The following is an 11,055-nucleotide window of genomic DNA, read 5'->3' on the forward strand; positions in this document are numbered from 1 at the left end:
CAGAACCACTATGACAACCACTCTAGCAAGCAATTGCAGAGATTCCATGACAATCGTTGTAGCAAACAGGAGTAGAGCCACCAAGAACACCAACCAGCTGCACAGGCACATTTTTTTGCAAGCATAGCCGCACCAGCCACCACTAACCCACCACTCTACCACCTCCACTACATCTGCAACTACCAACACCAACACTGCCACCTTCACAGCCACTGCATTCACTCCAGTAGTGGCAATCAAAGTTGGTAAAGAGTTCACATAGCACCTCAGTACTGGAGACATCCTCATGGTTACCGAACAGACGCATTGGGGTGAGATATTCAATGACCAGCTGCATACAGCAAAGGAGGGACTGAGGCACCTATATATTAATAACACAGGTAGACACATCTACTTCTCCTGTCATTGTGTTTTAATTCAAGAGCAAAGTATTGCCCTATTTCTGGAAAAGCCAAGAAGGCCACAGCACATTACAAATTCAGTTTCACACTGGCTATTGTACTGGCCTAAACATCAAATATGAACTCTTATATTAGGCACCTGTAAGAATTTGGGTTATTGGTTGACGGGGGTGGAATTACCCACTCAGCCAACAACCACAATCCTTGTCAGGGTAAACCATAGTAAGTCACTAAATTAACCTATTCTTAACACTTTGGTAGCTTGGCATAAGGCAGTCAGGCTTAACTTAGATGCAATGTGTAAAGTATGTATTCAGCGCACAAACAACAACATAAGTGAAAACACGACACAAGAAAGGTTCCAAACAGATTTCGAAAAATAGTAATAGTAATAAACAAAATGACACCAGAATGACAAAAAAAAAAAAACAATCAGTAAAACCGGAGATGTTCAATTTATTATTTTAAGTAAAAATAGCATCAAAAAGCACAAAGCGCCAACTGTGGATATCTGGTTGAGCTGCACCAGGATAAAGTCACAAGTTCAGTCCAACCATGATGGAGCCCAGGCCAGGTGCCAAGACCAGGCTAGTCCTGCTGAGAGTTGTGCATTATGCAGCAGTAGCCAGTGCGGGTAATGGTGATGGGGCGGTAGGGTGGGGTGTTGTGGGGGTGTGTTGACAGACGACGGACTAGGAGGTATTTATTTTTTTAATTTGCCCTATCCTGTCTTTTTTTTCTTTTTTAAGTTTTATTTACTGCGAACTTGAACCAAAATCAGGTATCAGAGCGCTTTACATGAGGACCAGTTGCGTTACATGAGGACACATTCATTTTTGTTAGGCACTGGGAGATTAAGTGATTTGCCCAGAATCACAGGATGTTGAGCGTCATTGCCGAGACTCGAACCCGGTTCCCCAGATTTGAAGTCCATTGCCATAACTGCTAGGCTACATCCTCTCCCTTCTGTTGACATCCCCCTTGCCCCGCCCCACAGCGCTTACTTGCACCGGCCGCTGCTGATATTATGTCCTTGATACAAAGCTGAGTGTTGCTCTGCGTTGGTTCCAATCAGGAGCTGCAAGGGCTGTAAGGCGAGGCCCTGAGTTGAAGCGCGTCACGCTGCTTTGGTTCCAATCAGGAGCTTTGAGGGCAGTAATGTGAGGTCCTGGGTCAAGTTGTGTCACGCTGTTCAATTCCAATGACGCCATTGATCATGAAGTGCAAGGTGCTGCCATGCAAGGTCCTGTGTAGGTTTGCGTTGCGCTTTGTTGGATTTGGTGGAACCCACTATTAGACATAGAGGAGCACACTTGGATGCAAGCCAAGGGTCCAGGACCTAGGATAGCATTTTTTAGGGATCAGGGGCTTGCTGGTGATGAGTCTTTTGAAGTGAAAGTGGGGCAGAAAACAACTGTGCCCCCAGCCATCCTGGCAGGGTGGATCATCCTATGCACACCTAATTCTCTTTGTCTCAAAGTCTGGTAGGAATACACAAGCCCCAACAGCAGAGCCATTCAGAGTCATGTGACTCAGGACCCTGGAAGAAGGCACTAATGGTTAGGACTGGGATGGGCGAATAATTTCAGTCTGCCGGTGGAGTTCTCAGAGTTTTGCCCACACCACATTCTGCTTGGAACGCAGAGTTCCGGCAAAACCTAGCCAACCATCGCATTGCAGAGTTTTTTCTCGTGCGAGGCTCGTCAACGTAAAGTTGTTGAGTGCAAATTTGCATCCCAAACATGATTTTCGGCCATTAGAATGCCTCTCGGCAAGATTTCTCAATGCCAGTGGTAACACTGAGAATGCTGCCACTCGGGTAGAAAATCTACTAGAGTGGCAGAAAGAAGCAGTGCCCTCTGACGCACCGTGTGGTGCCATTCAATCTGATTTTAAAGCATGGAACAAGCTCCTGGTGCTGAAAATCAGCACGAACAGTGCAACATGCCGAACTCCTAGGAACTCCTAGGAATCATGCTGACATTTGATGTAACTCCATGGAATTCGTTGAGTGAAAATCCATGAGTTCTGCCCCCACTCCAAGTTAGGAAAGGGAAACGCCAAATTTCTAAAAGTGGAATTTTCTGAATTGTTGCTTAAATTCCGACTTTACAATTAAAGAGGATTTCAAATTACAATTCATTTGAGTGTAAACAGCATATCTTTATCTGACTCCAATCCAAAGTTATCACTTATTAAATGTAATAAGATAACCAAGGCTTAGTCAATGGGAGACATAGGGCCCGATTCACAAAGGTAAAATGAGATTAAAGTCTAACTTTATGACTTTTGGTATTCATATAGGGCATTTACGAGTAGTATATGCCATTGTAGGGGGTACCCACATCACCCCTGGGGGCCCGCAAACGGCCCCCCACGCAAATCCCCGTCAGCCTTTCCATGGTGGCGTCGCCACCATGGAAAGGCCTTCAATGCCAGATATGGCAGAGTTTTATGCGGACCTCCTCATACCACACTTACAAGAGATGTATGCGGAAGCTCATGAATCAGGGATTCTCCCTCCTACCTTGCACCAGGCCCTAATTATCACTCTCCTTAAGAAAGATAAGTCTCCCGCGCACTGTGACTCATATCGTCCACTCTCACTGATTAATTTGGATGCAAAAATCTTAGCAAAAATTCTGGCCACTAAATTACAGCCTTTAATGCCTCTCTTGGTGCTCCCAGATCAATCTGGGTTTATTCTGGAACGCTCCACTTCCCACAATTTGCGCACCATCTTTGCCATGTTCCATGTGCTTAACCCTGATCTGTCGGCTGTTGCAGTTTTGTTGGACGCTGCAAAAGCGTTCGACTCTATAGAGTGGACATATATGATGTATATTTTACACAGAATGGGATTTCCCTTCATTTTGACTCTCTGGATACAGGTTCTCTACACGGACGCCTCAGCGAGAGTTCGAGTGGGCGGCCTCCCATCAGAACCATTTCAGATAGAATGCGGTACCAGAAAGGGCTGTCCCCTGTCCCCTCTTCTCTTTGCCCTTCTATTAGAGCCGTTAGCGTGTAAAATAAGGCAGAGGCATGGGGATGCTGCCCTAAATTTTAATCACCGGCCGGTCGGCATTTCCCTATATGCGGATGATATGGTCCTTTTTGTTTGTGAACCCCAGCGTTATCTATCCCAGATTATTCGAGACTATATGAAATTTGGCCTCTTTTCAGGGCTTCAAATAAATTGGGCAAAATCCGTCATCATCCCTCTAACGCTAGCTACGGCCCCACCCCAAGTGGAGTACCCACTGGTATGGTCAGAAGAACTGTTCAAGTACCTCGGGGTATGGGTACATCGAGACCCTGAGGTGGTGGTCACGGTGAATTATGGGCAGGCTTATAACACCTTAGTGCAGCAGGTTGATCGGTGGGCCCGCCTGCCGTTGGCCTTAGCAGATCGTATAGCTGTAATAAAGATGGTCATCCCCCCTGAGTATCTGTATATTTTTTGCAATATTCCAATCCCACTGACAAAACATTTTTTTAAAACAGTACAAACTGAATTATTGAGGCTAGTATGGGGGAATAAGCAACATAGAATTAGCTGGCATACTTTAACGCTGACTTATGTGAAGGAATGGTTCACTGCTCCAGTCTTCTATGTGTATTACCTATGCGTGCAGGCGCAGTATGCATATTACTGGTTTAAATCTCATGACTATATTCCACATGTGGCTGTTGAAGACGGTGACGCTCACCCTGTGCATTTGAGGAGTGTCATCACACATACTCATAGACAAACGCCCAGGACGGAGATCAACAAAGCAGGAGATTGGTAGGCGGGCACACAAGCTCCCTTTGTACGTACCGGCACTGCCTCTTGAGGGGCATGCGGCAATATCCGTGGCATGTGAACCTGGGCCTATAGCAGCTCTCAGGGAGGCTGGAATCACACATATGAGTGATCTTTACACTGGGGGAAAGTACATCACGGAGAACGACTAACACTACATCCAAAATCCCACCCCGCTATTTCAGTACACCTGCTATATATTGAAACGGGCGGTGATGGACCATTATACTACTTTTCCTGATGAGCCGGAACCACTTAAGGCACTACAATCCCTGATAGTAGCCCCAACAAGGAAGAAGCGGTTCAGGGGGACACAGTCCATAGACCAGACAGGAGTCTGGAACGATGGAACGCTATACTAACTCCCCCGATCACTGATAGTGACTGGGAACAGATTTGTGCGCTGACTGGTCGGCTGACCTGCAACAGTAATCTGAGAATCATTCCTTTTAAGTTTTTGCATCAAGTGTACTATACTCCTGTTAAGCTACACAAAATGGGTCTTAGAGACTCAGACACTTGCAGGAGATGTAGCCAGGGTGGTGCTGACTTCTTTCATCTTGCATGGCAATGTGCTCCGGTATTCAAATATTGGGAAACTGTTGTTACTACCATACATACTATGACGGGACAGGTTTTGCAATGCACGCCATTGGAGTGCCTCCTGGGCTATATCCCCACAATCAAGGCTGCTGTGGGAAGGTTTGTGCGAGTGGCCCTCTTACTTGCAAGGAGGCGAGTGTTATTTACATGGGAAAGCACATTGGTTGCAAAAGTTGATAGGTGGAAAAAAGACATGATATATTGTCGAGACCAGCTGGAATTATATGCTGAGAAACTGTCGTCAACTTCCCGACCCACAGATATCTGGACACCTCTGAGAGAATATTTATTGGCTCTTATATTTATAGATGCTGTATAAGGTGTAACTGTGGTGGACGATTAATGGGGAACCACAACCTCCCGGACTAGCAGTTTTATTTTTGTTGTGGAGAGAGCAAAGTAAGTCATGTACATGTGTGCTATATACCAATCAAAAGAAGGTACCTACCACTTTATTTTTCTGTTTTCAACTGTTATGTTGTTCTTTAAAGCAAGGAATATTATGGCAGTGTATTTTTGGACTGTGATTATTCTGTATGCTGTTGCAAAAAAATATTAATAAAAATAAAAAAAATCAAACATCATAATATGGATGGCGGTGCCTGCTAGGCACCGCCACCATATATGTGCTCCAGCTCCACCTGGCCAGCAATCAGAACAATTGTCGAGTGGTGGACAGACTTTCCGTCCACCACGTTACCCACCGCCATTGTAATCTGGTGGTGGGTAAATCAGGTTACGATGGTGGGCGGATCGCCACCGCAGGGCAGGCACTGGCGATCCACCCGCCATCGTAATCAGCCCCTAGGTTGGGGAACTCCACCATATCAGCTGACCATATTATTGTGGTCAAAGATTCATGATAAAAATATCAAAGAGGAGTGGGATCAGATGTTCTGGGGGGATCACTAAGGAATATTCTGTGGGACCCTCAACAGCTATTTTAGGTCTACGTAATATTTTTTCCACTGGTAGCGTCATCATTGGGTCTTAGCCTCCACCAGGAGGTAGTATATTAGACCAAAAAGATTGTATGGATCCATGCAAAATATAGATCTAAAATGAACTCCTATTCTGTATAGTTAAGTTTATTTAAACCTTGTTAGGGGTAGGGTTAAAAACAGAAATAGATGTGTGTAGGGATGGATAAGGTGTCCCCCACATCATCACATATAAAACAGTTCTACATGTTTCAGCCTACTTACACCCCAGTGGGGCGGTGGCTTTGTCAGGACCAATAAGGATAGAAGGATCCTTTCTATCGCCTTGACACCCTTGGGCATTTGTTCAAACTCTATAAGTTGATCATTCATTCACTCATTTTCTTAGCCAGTCAGGACACTATTCCCTGACTTGTACTTTGTATAGAGGAGTTCACTCTATTAGAGTAACAGAGAAAAAACGGTTCACAGAAATTCAAAAAACATGCAATAAATGTAAGACTGTTTCAATTCACTACTGTATATATACACGCAATCATTGCATTATAAACCCGATGGGTTACATTTAACAATTTTAATGTATCTCAGCAGCATTAGTGTGCTGTGAACACATTCATTCCAGTGAAAAATGCAACAAAACAATACTTCTTTTGCACTGTTGCCCTTCATGGTTATGTGTCCACACTCTCCTTATGACTCTATCGAATATGGTAAGTGTAGGACATTTATCTGATTAGTAATTAATAACAAGCCTTAACGGATTACATACTGGTAAAATCGTCTATTTTTTGGAGTTGGTAGAAAGGTTAGAAGCGAAGTGTGAGAGTTTTTAGCCCTCTTCTGATCTTTTGCAGTCTGCACATTGTGCAACTATATATAATTTTAAAAAACATGACTCACTTTGTGACATATCTCACTTTCTCTCTGGACACGCAGCATCACAATGTTCAAGGAATCAATTTTCCATAAGCACCGATTTAGTTAAAATATTTTACATGGCCGAAAACGTGGAACTTACTTATATGGAAGGAGAAATAGATTCAATACTGGCAGGCCCTCCACTACTCTCCAACTTGAATTGACCACAAGCTATAACACAAACGGAAGATTGGGACTCATTGACAGAACTAAAGAAGGAGCAAGTGAAGACTGCATTCATGGTGTGATGATGACCAAACACTTGTGCACCAATGCAGCACACAGAGGAGTTTGGGGCAATAATACCCTACATAACTTCTTCACAGATCTGGTCTTCAGGAAGGACTGGGCACCAATATCATGGTGCTGCACATGAGTCTGGAAGGTTTAAATATTCAAGACAGCGACAAGACTATCCGAAGCACTTGCCATAAAAATTCAGATTAGTGAAACAAAACTCAAATCATTAGCACACATCTCAGTTTTTAAGAAAAAGCAAGAGGAAATAAATAATGAAATGTCTGAGATTAAAGATTACCTTACACAAATCTAAGCACAGAAGCTGGGTAAAGACCTGATGAACTTTTCTAAGGAAACAGGTTATCCATACACTAGAGAGAACTATAACCCAACTAATGACAATGATGCAGAATTTACAGATTATGATTCTTCTTGAGTAGCAACAATGAAACCAGAGGATGACACAAGTTTAGAGGCAGGAATAGAGGCAGAGGCGTTTAACAACCATAGCCAGAACAATTTTTCAAGAACTATAACCCCGTCCCATTCTTCCAACCATTCCCTCCTCAATTTGCAGGCTGGATCAATCCCTATATGGAGGATGACCACCTTATCTCCCATCCATACCTAGACCTTTTTTAGGAAAAGGCCAATATCAGCAGAGAGCCAAGACAAAAGAAATCAGGTGAGACAAGGACAGCACAGAAGTAGTAACAAGAAGCAAAACAAGAATACAGATCCTGAGGATAAGCAACAACAGTCGCTGATTTTCAACCTTGCAAATATACCCCTCAATGATGAATAAGTCTCAGTTTTGACAAAACTATTAGGATTTCTGCCCACTCTGACCTTTGAAAACGTTGCCTGCATGGAGAGATGGCCCAATTTGAATGCAAGCTGAAGTGTAATGCATTCTTTAATGGCAAAGAAAGTACAATTGAAGAAGGGGATGCAAACCTGAGACTCAAGTAAACTTTTTGCCCACCCACTGCAATGGTTCCAACAGAGATCCTAGCATTCAAGCAAGCTATCTTCAAAGAAATAGAAACACTAGACATATCTAAAAGAAAACATTTAAGAACATGACTAACAAGAAACACAAGACTCTATGAACCCTCACAGATAATCCAAATTTGGTGGTGAAACCAGCCGATAAAGGTGATTGAATTGTATTACTAACTGAAATTGGCTATGAGAGACCACTGCATAGACCTGTTAAATGACACCAGATATTACCAGGCCATTACGGAAGACCCAACTGGAAGGTTGAAAAGAATAATCACGAGCAGGGTGGAATTGGCAGAAGCCAAAACAGGATTTCCTGTGTATGAGAGAACCTAAAGTACCATTCTTCTATTCCCTTCCAAAGATGCACAAAGACAGGGTTCCACCTCCTGGCCATTCCATTGTGTCCAGCATAGGTTCCATTCTAGAACCCCTGTTACATTATGCTTACTTTTTCGTAAGACCACTGGTCCAACAAACACCTTCATATCTAAAAGACATGAGAGATGTCTTGAGATTGTTGAAAGGTTTAACATAAGATCCAAAAGAGAATCCACTAATTTGCCTCGACATAGAGAGCCACTACATAAGTCTACGACATGGTACAACTCTAGGCACCATTTAACAAATCCTTTTTAGAACTGTCTGGCATTTCTGTACCCCACAGGACTTTATTTTTTAATGCTACAGATTGGTGCAGATGGAAAATTACTTCAGGTATGACAAAACTGTGTATCTTCAAGTCCACTGAACATCTATGGGCAGTACTTTCACCCTGAATTTAGCCGGGTTATATGTGAGCAACTTGGAAGAGAGAAACATTCTACAAGACAACAACCCATTCTTTGAGCCAATCATACAATGAAACTGTTTCATAGATGATATACTAATCATATCGAGAGGTGAAGACGACGCTGCTCAGGAGTTCCTGGCATTGATCAACACACTGGACAGGTATCTCAAGTTTATCAGTAATGTTAGCAAGACCACATTACTCTTTTGGACACCATGATATTTGCAGAGGGAACTCATCTCAATACCATACCATACGACAAGCTGACAGCTGAGAAAAATCTACTCATGTTTGAAAGCTTCCATCCTCACTCAGTAAGAGAGATCTTATTCTACAGCCAATACCTACATCTTTTTTATTTATTTATTTATTCAAAAGTCAGGTATATACATAGAAAAATAGAGTTATACTGTTACATTATAATTATACTTACAATAAAAGTCACAGTACAAATTCTTTACACTCAGCATTTCATTTTCCAGCTTAGCAAATTTACATATTGTCCCCTACTCTTCTCTATTATTCTGCCATAACATTAGGGGTTCCCATATCTTCATACCCTTCTTCCTGGCTCTTAGACCTTTACAATTATGCAGTGAGATTTCCTGCAAGCTAATATTCAAAAGCCGGTGAAGCCATAGCTGATTTGTAGGCGGCTCTATGTCTTTCCAAGCTGTGGCTATCAGCAACCGTGCTATAGCAACTGTTATAAAAACAAAATCTATTAGTGGTGCATCAAAATTTGCCTGACAGTCATACCCTAGAAGCATCAGGGCTGGGGTAATGGTGACTTCCTTATTAATTGTTTGTAACCAAAAATCCTCTATACCTCCTTTGAATGTTGTGAGTTTCGTGCAGGAGTAAATGTCTGCCAGCTCCGTTTGGCATCTAGGGCATTTATTGTTCTCCCTCTTCCCCCATCCATGGAGCTTAGCCAGTGTATATTATAAATTAAATAGGGTTTTGTGATACTGGGCCTTTAAATCCGCTGAGAGACAGATCTCTGTTCCTAATTCAATTGACATGTCCAAATCGACCTCCCGTCACCCAGCTTTTCTGCCCATTTTGTTTCTGTTTTCTTCATATCATCTGGCAGGATCTAGATTAGTTCCTGTAAGTAATCCCAAATCTTGCTATCCTGTCGATTTGTAGTTTCCAGCATTGCAATTTTATCCAGCCTTAAAGAGTCCCTGGAGAGACATTTTCTACACCCCTGGACCTGTATATATTTAAATTGTGTGTGGTTATTAATACCATACCGTTGCACAAGCCCTGCAAATCAAATATACTCAGTGTTGTAAAAAAAGTCTGCAACCCTAACTATACCCGCCTATTCCCAACTCCTAGCCATGCCATCATACATTATTTCCGGTTGTACAGCTGATCGCCATAATGGAGTGTATCTATTATATCTGGGTATCTTCAAGAGCCTGTGCACCTTTTTCTAAACTTTCCAGGCCGCCTTATCACACTTAAATCACAATTTTTTATAATAACTTGGTCCAAGTTGATGAAGAAAGAACCCTTCTGCCTCACTCCCTATCGATAACTGATATATTGTGGGTAAATCTGGAACCTCTAATCTGTCCTCACCTGGTAGAAGAATAGTGCCCATCTCCTGCAGTGCAGTGGCCCAGTAGTAAAATTAAATGTTGGGGGCACCCCATCCACTCTTGCTCACGAGGGAGCGTCATAACCTTCAGTGCTCGTCGTGTCTTCTGGTAGCCCCAGATAAAGTTGGAGAACAGAGGATTAATTCTGTTTATCTTATTGCTGAAAGAAGGTATAACATTTTGGGAAAAAGTTTCATTTTTAGTATGTTAGTTCTCCCAGTTATTGTAATATGTATTTTCTCTAGACATCCAAGTTCTATATTTCTTTTTTCCAGGACTGGATAAATATTAATCGCCCACAGAGTATCCAAATTGGATGTTATATTTACCCCTAGGCATGTCGCTACTTCACTTTTAAGTGTATCTTGTATATGGCAGTGGCAGGAGAAGATCATTTGAGTTGCCCCCCCATAGAAGAGGTATCCAGATTTCTTTTCAAATTCCTCAGCCATATTTTCTATTTCCCTAATTGCTGTATCCAGTTCTGTGGTAACTAGTGCGATATTGTCCACGTATGCTAAAATCTTGGTTTCATATCCTTTGGTAGTTACGGGCCTAATTGCTTGATTATGTAAAATTTGGTTGATAAAGGGATCTAAGTATATGGCAAATAGAATGGGGGAACAGGGCCACCCTTGTCACATCCCCCCAGCTATCTCGATCCTCCCTGAAGTATTGCCCATAATTAGCAGTTGGGCATACGGTTTATAGTACATGGCTTGAATGGCAGTCA

Source organism: Triturus cristatus, chromosome 2_2 (assembly GCF_964204655.1).
Source record: "Triturus cristatus chromosome 2_2, aTriCri1.1, whole genome shotgun sequence".
In the NCBI taxonomy this organism is placed as follows: Eukaryota; Metazoa; Chordata; class Amphibia; order Caudata; family Salamandridae; genus Triturus; species Triturus cristatus.